Source organism: Neomonachus schauinslandi, chromosome 4 (assembly GCF_002201575.2).
Source record: "Neomonachus schauinslandi chromosome 4, ASM220157v2, whole genome shotgun sequence".
NCBI classification, from domain to species: Eukaryota; Metazoa; Chordata; class Mammalia; order Carnivora; family Phocidae; genus Neomonachus; species Neomonachus schauinslandi.
This window is the reverse complement of record NC_058406.1, coordinates 134,260,874-134,276,619: the sequence shown is the minus strand read 5'-3', so window position 1 is coordinate 134,276,619 and position 15,746 is coordinate 134,260,874. Positions and strand designations below refer to the sequence as shown.

Here is a 15,746-nt window from a genome sequence, read left to right as displayed (position 1 = left end):
TTGTACTAGAATTTCCATGTTCTAATTACTGTGTGGCTTCTGGTTCTTGTTTGGATATGAGCAGCTATAGAATTGGTGGTGGGAATGGTCCTAGGAGAAAAACCTTTAAAGATAAGATTTTGGAGACTGGTCTGATCATGTCCTTGGGCTTTGGTGCAGTGCTGCACTTTTTGTCAGTAGGAAATGGGAAGATAATCCATGGCATACAGTAGCATCACAATTAATGAAGCTATCCATCATCTGTCATTGTGATGAAGTACCAATGTGAACCAAATGCCTTGGGAGTCCAAATGGCTGGTGTACTTGACTGTTAGGGCAAAAGTGATGACTATGAGAGCTAAGACATTTGTCTAAAAGAAATTGGAGTGCTTGCAGAAAGAAAAAAATGATAATCTCAGATCTTTCCTTACATCATGATCTTGGAATTGGAGAAATTTCATGGCTGAAAACTAAACACAAAATTTAATGTAAGCATTGCAGAACTACAACATCAGTTGAATCAATAGCCTTAAAATTTTCTCATCTGAAAGTTAGGGAATTAACTAGGAAAGAATGGAACTCTGAAAACTAAAATGAGGACATCTGGTTGGAATCAGATAAAACAGTCTTCAACTCCCCAAGTCACTCTGAGTCTTTCTTGCCAGTGAAAATAGCTTTCTCAGCTGTGTCTAAGGGTATGAGAATTTCTTTGCTTGAAGACCCACGACAAACTTACCTTGGGTACAGGTCTTGCAAGGGGGATGTTCATGCTTTCCCATATCCACCCCTTGTCATCATTTGACCCATAACTGGGCCAAATCTCAGTATGCTTCTGGAGTCAGGTACAGAGTATGATTCGAGAAGAAATAGAATTGCCAAGTTTGCTGATTATAATCCATAATCTAGGGAATGTATGTGGAAGTAGATTCTAAGGGTGTTAGACCAAGGAAGATTGAAACAACACTAGAAGTGTGGGACTAAAGACATTGATATGGGTGCAATTACTGAAATTCTGCATTGACTGTGCTAGCTCAGGGAGTTGAAAGTGACTCTAACAATTTCTTTGGTTGGTTGACCAAACCCTAAATTTGGTGCTGGCCTGTGTTTAATGAGGCTGAGATACCAGTGCTTGCATGGCATGGTATTAAGAATTAAAAGGCCCACCAAGATGATGACATATACAATAAGGAGAGGATCACCTGCATTCTTGAAAAGATCTGGGGTTGCTCTCCTTTGTAGCCAAGCATTACTCTAGGTAATGTCATCATTGATACAGATTCCTTGATTTTAGTAGAGATGATGGGATGTTAGAGTATCAGAAGCCAAGTGACCAGTTGAAGAAAGACAAGTAGGCACATTCGTTAGAAAGGTCAGCAGGGACATAACAATAATCAGAACCTATAGAAAATTGATCACATTTCCTAGGAATGGAATAGATGGGAAGTCTATGAGGACATTGCTTGATTATAACAGAAAACCCTCAAGGACTAGCAATTAAATGCTTGAGGAGGGTCATGGCCTTTCACTAGGTTTCCAGACCTAAACCTGTTCACAGACCCAGAGCTTTTTGACTGAAGGGAAAGTCAGTTTCTCTTGAGGAAAGAATCCTGCAACATTGCCATAGGTATAAACTGGGAATGTAGCTTCAAGCCTGCGTAAATTTACTAGAGTGTCTCCGCATTAGGGAAAAGTACCCAGACCTTTGGGAATTGCTAAACATTGGTTCTAAATTGTTGCTAATTCTTGGTGACCCCAAACACCACTGCAGCTGTGATCAGGTGATACAAGGAGCCAACCTAGGTGTGATTCACAGTATACCCAGCTAGTTCATAGGCCCACTTCACTGTCCTGTCACTAGTTTCTGAATTCATAATTGGATTAGAAATACTTGACACTTGGAAGAATCCCCACGTTGGCCTTTGACCCATGGGGTTAGGGCCATCAGGGTAGGAAGGGCTCATGGAAACTTCAGAACTTTTCTGCTCATCACGATAGTAAACCGGAAGCAATACCAAATCTCTGTAGGATCAAAGACAAAAAAATGAGAGGGGGTAATACCTAGCACACTCTTTTTTAGCTTGCCTGTTTGGCTTATGCAGGAGTTGGATAGATTTTGGAGAATGACTGTGGATTATTGTGAATTTTATTAGGTGGAGACTACAGTTGTTATTCAAGATATCTTTACTAAGAAAATTAGCATAGATTCTGGCACCTGATATGCAGTTATTGACCTGGTCAGTGTTTTTTTCTCCATATTGTAAGGACCGCCAAAGGTATTTGCTTTACCCCTTCACTGTTTTGCCTCATTGTGTCAACGTGCCTGCTCTCTGCTACAATATAGTCTTCAGAGGTCAAGATTGCTTTGATATTTGACAAAATGTCACTGTAGACCCCTACATTGGGGACATCACGCTGACTGGATATAATGTGCAACATGTAGTAAAGTACCCTTTTTCCCCCCTTCCACTGCCCTTCACCCGTTTTGCCCATCTCCCCACCCCTTTCCCCTCTGGCAACTATCAGTTTGTTCTCTGTAGCTACAGGTCTGATTCGGCCATTTTTAAAAATGAGTATAGTTGACATACAATGTTACATTAATTTCAGGTGTACAACACAGTAATTCAAGACAGTATGCTATGTTTGCCACAAGTGTAGCTCCTATCTGTCACCATATAACACTGTTACAATATCACTGACTATATTCCCTATGCTGTGCCTTTTATTCCATGACTTATTCATGCCATAACTGGAAGCCTGTATCTCCCATTTTCCTAATCTTCAACCCCCCTCTCCTCTGGCGACCATCAGTTTGTTCTCTGTATATATAGGTCTGATTCTGCTTTTTTTGTTTATTCATTTGTTCTTTTTTTTTTATTCCACTTATGAGTAAAATCATATGGTATTTGTTTTTCTCAATCTGACTTATTTCACTTAAACATAATCCCCTCTAGGTCTATCCATGTTGTCACAAATGGCATGATCTCATCCTTTTTTATGGCTGTATAATATTCCGCTGTATATATGTGTGTGTGTGTGTATACACAACAATGTATGTATATATGTGTGTGTGTATATACACACAACATCTTCCTTATCCATTTGTCTATTGATGGACAGCTGGGTTGCTTCCATATCTTAACTATTGTAAATAATGCTACAATAAACATAGGGGTGAATATATCTTTTTGGATTAGTATTTTTGTTAGTAAAGTACTTTTTATGCCTTAGGAAGACATATGTGAGCCAGAAGGTGGGTGATAAACCCCCCAATCTTTCAGGAGACTGTCATCTTAGTGAAGTTTCTAGAAATCCAATGTTCAGGAACACATAGAGATATTCTCTCCAAGTTAGAGGACAAGTTGCTGCTATTTCTTGTGCCACTTATAAAGAAAAGAAAAAGGCATATTTGATAGGCCTCTTTCTTTTTTAAAAAAAAGATTTTATTTTTATTTTAGAGAGAGAGAGAGCATGAGTGGTTGGAGGGGTAGAAGGAAAGGGAGAGAGAGAATCTCAAGCACATTCCCTGCTGAGCACGGAGCTCAGTGTGGGGCTTGATCCCATAACACGAGATCATGACCAGAGCCAAAATCAAGAGTCAGACACTTAACCAACTGAGCCACCCAGGCACCTGATAGGCCTCTTTCTTTTTAAATTAAAGTTTTAGATTTAGTTTTAGATTTATAGAAGCCATGAATAGATAATACAGAAAATTCCCTTAAACTCCACCCTCCACATCTAGTTTCCCTATTATTAATATCTTGCATTACTCTAGTACATTTGTTACAATTAATGAACCAATATTGATACATTATTATTAACTAAAGTCCATAATTTATTCAGAGTTCCTTAATTTTAACTTAATGTCATTTTTCTGTTCCAGGGTCCCATCAAGCATAACACATTAGATTTCATTGTCATGTCTCCTTAGGCTTCTCTTGATAGTGACAATTTCTCAGATTTTCCTTGTTTTTGATGATTTTGACAGTTTTGAGGGGTACAGTTTAGATGTTTTGTATAACGTCCCTTAATTGGGATTTGTTTGATGTTTCTCTCACGGTTAGGCTGGGGTTATGGATTTTGGGGTGGAAAACCACAGAGGTAAAAATGCCATTCTCATCACATCATATCAAAGGTATACACCATCAACATGACTTATCACTGTTGAGGTTAACCTTGATCACCTGCTGGGGTGGTGGTGTCAGATTTCTCCACTATAAAGTTACTCCTTTTCCCCCCTTTTGTTTCCCACCCATACTCTTTGAAAGGAGCTCACTATCCACAGCCCAGACTTAATGGGTGGGGAGTTAGGCTCCTCTCCTTGAGGATGAAATATCTACATAAGTTATTTGGAATTTTTCTACACAGGAGGTTTGTTTCTTCTCCCCCATTCATTTTTAAATTTGTTCAATACACTACAGACCCATAGATCTTTATTCTATATTTTGGATTCTAATCCAATTCTATTTTATTTATTTTGACGCTCAGATTGTTGCAGTTTTGGCCATTGGGAGTTCTTTCATCTGGTTCTTGAGTTCCTTTGACATGTTACGTCATGTCATTGTGGGGTGGTTTTTTTGTTTTTGTTCTCATTTTTGTTTTTGGAATATATCCTTACATTCCGGCATTAGAAGATGCTCCAGATTCATTTTGTGCTTAATTTTGCTTAAAGCAGTGTGCCTGTCCAACACCTATTAATATTTCAGTTCAGAAGTATAATAGACGGTTACTCTGTGCTTAGTACTTTGTTACATGCCGGGTGTAATGTTATCTATTTTTGTCTGATAAATAGAGAATGATCATCCTCTTGGTTATCACTTATATGTTTATGCTCCTTTGCTTTTTATAGAGCTTCTCCATCTCCCGTGTACACCAGCTCATTTTTTAATGTCACAAAAATTTTCTGTGATATATATGTTGGAATTATGATTTCTATTTCATGGATAATGAATCTTATCTTGACTTTTAACAGATGTTTTTAAAGGTGAAATTAAACTCTAGTTTATTGTAGTGAGTGCAGCCTCTGCTAAATGTATGGAGTCATTTGTTCAAATTCTCTCTAAAACAATTCTACAGGGTTTTCCTGATTATGGCAACATATGACCACAATGGATTTGTTTTGTTCTCTTCCACATTTATTTTCCACTCCTTTTCCCATTTCAAGCCATGAAAATAATAGAAAATTTCAGTTACATAAAGCCTTGCCATATTTCAACTCGCTTCAGAATGTAATAATGTAAATTGAAGAAAACTCTATGGAATATATTGCCATTGCTTCGCATCCCTTCTTAAGCATAAAATTTTCCAGGAAATGAAATAAAATTCCCACATCACAATACATAACATATTTAATGTAAACCAAGAATGTCAATAGAACTGTGAGTTATGGCATCAAATATGCTTTGACACAATTGTGTGGAGACTTCAAAAATTTTAGTGCTGTCCTAGTCTTGCAAAATATGAACACCTCACTTTATGGTGAACTAATGATGTTGCAATGATTTCCTTTCAAATGTCTTACTTTGTAAGGTATAAGCTGAGCTTGATTTAATTTTAGTATCTTTTTTGGAGGGGGATCTAGAACCTATAACTTCATGCATAGCTCATATACTTTTATAGGATTATGTTTGATGGACTTTGAAATTATAGATCATGATCTTTCTTTTAATTAGAGGGAAAGCCTCCCTTTATCTACACTGCACTCTAGTGTTTGCTTGTGAACATCAAGGGAGAGCACTGAGGAGTGAGTTTTGCTGCAGTGACCTGCACAATTAATAGCTTCAAAGAATCTTTAGGGAATATTCTGGGAATAGTGCGTGGCTCAACTCTATAGGCCTCTCTTGAGCTGAGCTGTCCCACTGAGCTATAGATAACAGATGATCACATTTAGACATTTTAATTGAACTGCTTTTGGCTTTCTTCAGGTTTTATGAGAAAAGGGCCTTACAATTCTCAGAAGTAAAAACCATGTTGTCACCATGTTGTCAGAAACTAGAGTTTAGGTTGGTTGGTTTGTCACCTCAAATAGGTTCTTTTGGAGTCCATTGTGTTTTGGAGACTCTGTTCATTTTCCCATGCTCATTATTGACCTGATTTAAGGTGAATGGCACCTGTAGAAAAAACCGCTACTTCATTACCACTGCTCATCAGCACAACAGGGATATGTGTGAGGTGGTTCTTCATAGCTACACAATTTTTGGAACGACGCGTGACACTTCATGCTACAGACAATTTCCTACTGAAGAATCTGTGACATGTTTGTGTTACACATAGGAACTGCCAAACCTGGAGCTAACAGTCATCCCATAGGTTGTCACCTGTCAATAAATTACCCAGGTCACTGTGTTGATAATCCTGGACTACAAATCCTACTCCATTTTCTACCTGTCATATTTATGGTCTGTCCAGGAAACAATCTGACACCTTCCCAAGGATCTTATGTACATTTTACAATATTTAAGTGATATATGTCAACAGCATTTAGTGTCGATAGTTTCTGGAGATAAATCAGTTTGTGAAGGTAACATCTAATCTACTTAAGGGATTCAATTCATCAAAATGTATCGATCTCCAACTATGTGCAATATACCTTCCATGAGATGGAGGATATGAATGATCTTTGTTTTCAAGGGGCCCAGAGTCTTATCTAAAAAAGTATTAAATAATAATTCAAGGGAGATTATTGGTACAATAATAATCAAAGTATAACTTTCAGGAGAGTATTTCCAACTGGGAATCAAAATGGGTTCGTAGAGGAGAAAAGGTCCTATTTATACAGTGCCAACCTTACATAGTCCTCAGAAAAATGATATGATGCCGGTATGATCCCCACTTTACAAGAAAGAAACTAAGGCTCAGAGAAGCTAAGTCTAATGGCCTAATGTCATAGAATAATGACAGATATTTAAATGGGGGGTCACCTCTGATTCCCAAACCTCTTCTTTTTTTCAATTAACAATTATTAAGCTCCAGAAGTAGAGATGACAAACCAATCTATAAACTGTTTTTATTTTAGACTTCCTTACATATGAATAAAATGGTAACTCAGAATGTTTAAGTGACCTGGTTAGTATTAAATAGACAACAAATGGTGGATCCAGGATTTGTACATAGGTCTTTTTTTAACACTTTTATCATGGATACTTGTTTTCCTCTTCTTTTTAAAAAAACATTTAACATGAGTCTACCTTCTTAACAGATTTTTAAAGAGCACAATACGTATCATTTTTTTAAAATATGGAATGCTTCATGAATTTGTGTGTCATCCTTGTGCAGAGGCCACGCTAATCTCTGTATTGTTCCAATTTTAGTCTATATGCTGCCGAAACAAGTCTACAGTATTGTTAACTACAGGCACAGCAATGTACAGCAGATCTCTAGATCTTATTCATCTTGTATAATTGAAATTTTATACCCATTGACACTTCCTTCTTTCCCTTGTAATCACCATTCTACTCTCCATTTCCATGAATTTGACTATTCTAGATACTTCATGTAAGTGGAGTCATGCAGTATTTGTTCTTCTGTGACTGGTTTGTTTCACCAGCATAATGTCCTCCAAGTTCATCTATATCATAACATATGGTAGGATTTCTTTTTTTTTTTTTAAAGTTGAATGTGTTCCATTGGTTGTGTATACCATGTTTTTTTTTATCCATACATCCATCAATGGACATTTAGGTCATTTCCATGTTTTGACTCTTGAATAATGCTATAGTGAACATGGGTGTGCACATATCTCTTTGAGATCCTGATTTCAATTCTCTTGGATAAATACCCAGAAGTGGGATTGCTGATTAGATGCTAATTCTATTTTTAATTTTGGGGGGGAACTTCATGATGTTTTCCATAGCAGCTGCATCATATTACATTCTCACGAATTGTGTATTATGGATAATTTTAAACACACATTGTGGAGAGAAAGGTACAGTGTGCCTGCATGTACCCATTATTCAGATTTAACACTCATTGGCTCACAGCCATGTTTGCATTCATTTGCACCACCTTTACTGTTTCTGCCCCCAGAATTCTCTCTCTCTCTCTCTCTTTTTTTTTCCTCATATGACCCAGCAATTGCACTACTGGGTATTTACCCCTAAGATACAAATTAGTGATCCCAGAATTCTCTTGAAACACGTTCCCAGACATCAGATTTCATCCATAAATATTTGAGTATATGTCTCTAACAAAAAAGAACTTTCGTTAAAGACCATAGTCATAGTGCCATGTTCGTACATAAAAAATTCTAGTAATGTCTTTATATCACCCAATATCCAGTCAGTATTTTTCTCATACATGTTTTATTGGTTTGTTTGTTTAAAGATCCTGTGTTGCTGGTTTGTTTGAATTGACATTCCAACAGGCTGCACACACTGTGTTCTATTGGGAGGTCTCTTAAAGATTTTTCATTTCATAGGTTACCTTAACTTTTATTTTTAAATATTTAGTTGAAATTGATTTGTTGAATAAATTGAGTAATTCATCTTGTGAACTTCCTTACTTTCTGGATATTGCTGATTGCATTCTCATTTAAAAATTGAAAACCATCGGGGTGCCTGGGTGGCTCAGTCGTTAAGCGTCTGCCTTTGGCTCAGGTCATGGTCCTAGGGTCTGGGATCGAGCCCCGCATCAGGCTCCCTGTTCCGCGGGAAGCCTGCTTCTCCCTCTCCCACTCCCCCTGCTTGTGTTCCCTCTCTCACTTTCCTGGTTAGATCAAAAGGCTTGATCATATTTAGGCTATTTTTTTTGGCAAGACTACTTCTTCAGTGGTGTTGTAAATTTCCATCAAGAGATGCATAATGTCCAGTTGTCTTCTGCTGTGATGTTAGCTGCCATTAAGAATCATTTTTCCCAGATTCAGAGTTTACTTAGGGGTTTGCAAAATGGTAATATTCCAGTCATTTTGTTACATCTTTATATGCTAGCTGGACTACTTCTGTAGACAGAATTTCTTTCTCATCAACTTTTTGAATACACTGAGGTGCAGTTTTGACCGGAAAAATAAATTATCTCTATGAATCCTCCCCTTTATTTACTAGTGTTTAGAATAATGAGTTGGTTTTCCCACCATTCTCCAAAGGTGATCAATTTTTTCAAAATGATAATTGCAAATTCCTGGATTTTTAACATATTTGTTTCATTTAAATCCACTATATTATTCCTCTTATTGGTGCTGCCAATGACTCATCTTTGAACAGTGGCAGCTACTTCAAGACGGTTCATGAGTTCTACTGACGTTTTTCCAATAATTTTTGATAAATTCCTTGCTTTTTGGAATGGCAAAATATTCAGATTCATTTTACAAATTTCCTGCTCCTGACTTTTTTTAAATTTATATTTATTTATGTAAAGATTTTATTTATTTATTTGACAGAGAGAGACACAGTGAGAGAGGGAACACAAGCAGCGGGAGTGGGAGAGGGAGAAGCAGGCTCCCCACGGAGCAGGGAGCCCGATGCGGGGCTCGATCCCAGGACCCTGGGACCATGACCTGAGCCGAAGGCAGACTCTTAACTACTGAGCCACCCAGGTGCCCGCTCCTGACTTTTATACCTGTCTGTTCTATGTTTTCTCCTATCATGTGTGATAATTTTATGTAATTGTAGCTTAATCTCCCATTGTGTGTACATGTGCACATATGTATACACCCATATCCTCCCTTTCCTAGATAAATGATAATACAGTGTATATGTACATATTGCTTCTACAGCTTGCTGTTTTAATTTAACAGTGTATCCAGGAAATTGCATATGAGAAAGTAATAATTTTTTTTTACAGTTCTGTAGTGTTCCATTTTAAGTATCTCAGAGTTAATCCAATTCATCTTGTACTGATGAAAATTTAGGTTGTTTCTGGCTTTTTACCATTTTAAATTTTACAATAAATAGCCATGTATATACATACATCTTTTCACATTTTATTATTTTATATTTGAGATAGATTCCTAGAGAAGAGGTAAACATAAATAATATGTAATTTTGCTAAATAGTGCCAAATTGGCTTCCACAGCATTTGTAACATTTTGCATTCTTTTTAGTAATGCATATGTATTTATTTCCCCTTAGCCTTTCCAACTGAGTATCTGGGCAAGCTCTTGCTTTTCTGTCAACTTGATAAATAAGATAAATATATCTATGTGATGTTAATTTGCATTTCTCTAACTCTGAGCTATTCTCTTAATTATGAGCCTCATATATTTGAGAGTCCTAAACATAAGAGGACCACTGTATTTTCTTTTCTAGAAACTATCTGTTCATATCCCTAGACTTTTTAAAATAGCATTGTAGACCTTCTAATTTTGCTTATGAAGTTATATTTATCATGCATTTTTAACCTTTACGTAGTCAAATTTATTATTTTCCTTCTTGCTTTAAGATTTTGAGTCCGAGGAGACTTTTCTTCACTTCTAGGTTATAGAGAAATTCACAAATGTTTGTACTTGTGTAATTTCATTTTTTTACACTTAAATTTCTATTTTTTTGAATTTTCATCAGTTTGGGGTGTAAGAAATAAATTCCATTTTGATTATTTTTCCTATTACTGTCCAGTTATTTTTGCACCACTTATTAAAATACCCGTATTTCCCACTTGATTTGTGACTCAATTTTCATTGAATACTACAAACAATTGTGTGTATTTCTGGATTCTTCATTCTTTTTTTGCTGATCTATCTGGCTAGTCATATGCCAAGAACACACTGTTTTAATTATAGAGGCCTTAGAAAATGTTTATATCTGGTTGGGTTAGCAACTCCCTTTCCTCACTATTGCTCTTCCTTTTCAAGTGAACCTAGATCTTAGGTTTTTTCATTAGATTCTACTTCCTTTAAGTAGATGTCACAAAACCAGAATGTTTAGATTCCTCTAGAAAGGAAAATAAGAAAGTAAGATTGTGAATGAATTTGATGGCAAAACAGGGTCAAATATAATTTCCTTTTTAGTTTTTGTTTTAATTAAAAGGATAAGAAGAACCAAGCGTAATCAGTTCATGTAGCCTTTTTTCCCCTTCTATAGGTCCCCTTGGAGAAGTGATGAATTATCCTAATTTAGCAATCAACATTTCCATCCTATGGATCACTTAATTAGCTCTGATAGAATACAGAGAGAGATGCTTTGTGTTTGAAAACACTTAAAGAATTAATACTTATTGATGATAACACACTTCTAATACCTGGTGGTAAAGCCCTGGGTGTTTCTGTATAAGATCCAAGGCATTGTGACACGGTTGCTATATTGGTATTGGTATGTACTGGTGTGTGTGTGTGTGTGCACATTCTTCACTAGAATACAGTGGGGTTCAATGTTTATATTGTCAGTTTCAAAAATCCAGTTCTTAACATGGTAATGCAAAAGGAGAAAACAATAATTATAATGTGTATAGATCTGAAAGCCTGACAGTTTTAGCTGAAAAGGAATTTGCTAAGGGAACTATTTGAGGAAAATATTGGGTTTTTCAGATTGAGATTTCCTGTCATGGGTGATCCTGTTTTCAAAAGCTTAATTGTACTTCAGTAGAAGAGCTGATTGATATAACTATTTTTGTAATAAGTGGGAGGAAGCATCCTTGTAGTTTAAAAAATTACCAATGACTAGAACACTTGATGAGAAAAAAAATACATCTTCTATTATTTTGGAATTTAATGTTGAAACACAGAAGGGTGTCATAATTTTGGCATTTACCAAAGTCTTTATGATACTAAAAAGTGATTATTTTTTGTTTTGTTTTGTTTTTTAAAGAAGGTTCTGGGATGCCTGAGTGGCTCAGTTGGTTAAGCTTCTGACTCTTGGTTTGGGCTCAGGTCATGATCTCACGGTTGTCAGAAGGAGCTCTGTGTCAGGCTCCACACTCAGCATGGAGTCTGCTTGAGATTCTCTCTCTCGCTCTCCCTCTGCCTCTTCCCCCACTGACGCTCTCTCTTTTTCTATAATAAATAAATAAATAATTAAAAAAAACAAACAAAGTAGTCTCCATGCCCAATGCAGGGCTCAAACTCACAACCCCAAGATCAAGAGTCACAGGTTCTACTGACTGAGCCACCCAGGCACTCCTAGAAACTGATTATTAAGTGCCCTTACCATGTGCCAAGCACTGCATAGGTCACTATGGCTATATGTCAAAGTAAGCTCTGGAGAGAGGGAGAGACAGGTAACAAGCGAGAGCACAGTGTGGTGATGCAGCAGACTTGCAGCATAGGCGGAGGCTGGCTGTGCTTGGGGATGTAGGGAGGAGCTCAAAGTAGAGTGAATGTCGGACTTGAAACATTTACTTTTAAAATTCCTTACACTTAAGAGGCATAGTTAACTTTAATCACCTGGTGCAATTCTAGTGTGACTTTTATTTGTTTAATTGTGAGATTATTTCTTTTTTCTCAAAGTGACACTCATCTCTTTTTTAGACCAATTATTGTAACACCAGCAGGTGATACTTTTTCTTTCAAAAGGAACTCATCTACCCCTGCCCAATCTGCTCCCTTTCCTCTCTTTCCTATTCTAGTTAACAGAGCCACAATTTATGACATGGTCTAAACAAGACGTCTCAGATGGAACCTACAGCTTATCCCCCTCTGCCCCCAAATTCAAAGGTCTTGAAATCTTGCTAATTCCTCTGAAATATTTGTTCAATATGTCTTCTGCTTTTCAACTCCAGTGGCTATTGTTTTAGACTCTTACCTTTCATCTGTATTATTACAACCCACTGAACTGTGCACACTATTTTCATTGTTTTCAAAATTATCAATTTAAATTTTAGTTGGGGTCAAATCATTCCACAGCCTGAACTCTTTTGCACCAGTTCCAGTAATGTCCTTCAAAACGTGGCAAATCTCCAGCCACTTCACTACACTACATGATGACTTCCACCTACCTTGCTGCATTTCCAATCTTAGCACTGTGTTCTGCTCACCCTGAATGACTTTGCTATTCACTAAACATGCTGTATATCTTCAGGTCATCATGACTTTTAAACATTCTCTTCTATGCCTGAAATACCACCTTCTTATAATTTTGCCCCTTAAATTGCTCTTTAAGTCAAACTAAAAGATTTTCCGTATTTTTCTCTACTCTCCTTCCTGACTGCCCTCCACAAATAAATTAGAATATAAATCTTTATGTTCTCATACATGTACTCTGTACATATACATGCCACATTTGTCACACTGGATTATGATTTATGGTATAGATCTAGCTCCTTGTGAAGACTGAAGTCTTTGAAGAGAAGGACTGGCGCGCGCACACACACACTTAAAGATATAGATATATTATTGTTCCCTTGCACTTTGTACTTAGCCAAGTGCTTAGTACATAGTAAGGGCTTAATAGAATGTTTTAAAATGAACCTTAATCTTGTTGGCTATAGGAAAATATGTTAAGGGCCATATCATTTATGGTTCCAACGGGAAAGAGGGACATACTTGGATGAAATTCTAATGAAAATTTAATGAGAAGATTATTTACAAAGTATAAATAAACCAGTAAGGGGTGTTTTGAACCCAGGTACTAATAAGAGAAGAAGCTAACACCACCATGGTCCCGAAGGAACAGGGGAGGAAATAAGGTTGCTAACAGAGTCCAGTGAAAGCTGGAGAACAGGAGGGACCTCCAGTGGTAGCTGCAAAAGAAGGTGACCCCTGCTAAACTATGGCCCCAAAGCAGGGTGGCAGTGAAGGAAGATACTCCTGATCTTCCTGTTGGTGCCTCATATTGGCTGGATCCAACCAGAAGTCAGAGGGCAGAAGAATTCAGGTGATGGGGACTGTGTGGGTCAGTCCCTAGGGATACGAAAAACAGAGCCAGGGGGGGCAGAGAATTGAATGGGTGGTGCAATCAGAGAATAACCAGAACAAATAACTTGTTCAAACCTTAATATTAAATGAATGGATGTCAATCAGTCTATGGAGCAAGAAGCTTATAACCTAGACTTTCAGAAACTAAGTTGTCTGAGAACATATACCGTAATTGAAGTCTCTGAATATTTTCCTTATCTGTATCTTGATGACAATAACAACAAAAATGACAGTAGCAACAGTAAAAATTACCACTTACTATGTGCAGATGCTGAGCTAAATGCTTCACATATTTTGTTGTTTGTTCCTCATAGCAGTCCTCAGTTGGCAAATGTGGAATTGTTGCAGAAATCAAGTCATTTGCAAGCAGTGTAACTAGTTAGTGGTGGAGCTGACTCCAAAGCCTGTGAATTTTTAAACTATGCTGGTGCAGGGAGACACAGTATTCCATTCCATACAAAGCCGTAGCAACCTCTAATAGAACTGTGCAAGGTGAAATTGTCCCCAGAGGCAACCTGCATGAAATTGTGGTGAATAGTGTCTATGCACAAGAGACCCAGGGAGAAGGCTGCTATTTTTGATTTACATACAAAGATAGGTTATTTTACTTTCAATGAGGAAAAAGAAAGATAAATGCTAATCAAATCTACTGAAGCATCGGGTTACCCGGGAGGGTTTTAATTAGAAAATCTCAGTGCCTTTGCCTAATGAAATGATAGTACTATAATTGAATATAGAGACCTGTTGGTAATTAAATGATGATGTAGAATAAATCCTTCTTTTACCAAGTTTAATTCTCTTTTACATTATGCATTAGTGGAGCACCATCCCTAATGTATTAGCACCTAGCACGAATAGGACACTTTCCCTACTTTATCCACTGAAAACTTTATTAAGTACCCTTCTTTCTTACTTATGAGCTGGAACTAGGTATGTGTGTTTTGTCTTGCTGATTAGAATAACCAAAGCAAAAGCCGATGCATTTGCTCGTCTTACTTCAGCTCCTGTGGACACGTGGTTTTTGTTTTTTTTTTTAAAGATTTTATTAATTTGAGAGAGAGAGAGAGAGTGAGAAACAGCAGGAGAGGGGAGAGGGTTAGAGGGAGAAGCAGGCTCCCCACTAAGCTGGGAGCCCAACGTGGGACTTGATCCCAGGACTCTGGGATCATGACCTGAGCTGAAGGCAGTCGCTTAACCAACTAAACCACTCAGGTGCCCCCACATGTTTTGTTTTCATAGAGGAGATGAGGTCCCTGCTTCATCTGGGTCCCTCTGGAGGAGAGGAGGGATCGAGAGACTGGAGAGAAGCTTGTGATGGTAGGTCATTCATGCAGGACTTGGGGTGGCTTTGTGACAACCAAAACACCAAAAACCAGGAGCCCTAAGTCGCTGGGCAGGGCTCTGCACCATGCCTACATCTCTGCCTTGTTTCTGGTCCCGAGCAGCCTGCCTACTCAAGGTCCCAGTTAAAATTTTTTTTATAATAAACTTCTGAGTCATTGGCACTTTCAGTTCTTGGGAGAGCTGGAAGAAGCTGTTGGATTTACTGCTTAATTATTTTTCCAGGAAATAAAAGGCATGGATCATTGCTTAAGATGGCTGCCAGCCAGCCAAACAGATGTTTTGCCCAGCTTTTGAAGTTTACAGGGGGACATTTTGAGACTTACGCTATTTGTTTGCAGTCCAGTCTATGCTTTTCCACTTAGCTTCTTATTAGTTTGTTATTACACAGCATGTTTACTTCCATGTTTTATTAAGAAACTGATAGATTGATAATCCTTAGATATATTGGTGCCTAAATTGTGAAAGATGTTGGATTTATTAATTTCAATATCTAGTTTCTGTTCTTCTAGAAAGACTTTTGTTTAAAGGATATTATTGTACTTTTTATTCTCAGTATAGTGTCCCATCAAAAGCTTGACACATTTTAAAGAAGAAGATGAATAATTCAAATATTCTGGACTGATGAAAGTACCATTTCTTGATCCCT

The 15,746-nt window shown here is 37.4% G+C and overlaps 1 pseudogene; it reads right to left on the bottom strand.

The window, feature by feature from the left end:
* Positions 1 to 7,206: 7,206 nt before the first annotated feature.
* LOC123324681 lies at positions 7,207 to 7,306 on the bottom strand (annotated as a pseudogene).
* Between the last annotated feature and the right edge of the window lie 8,440 nt (positions 7,307 to 15,746).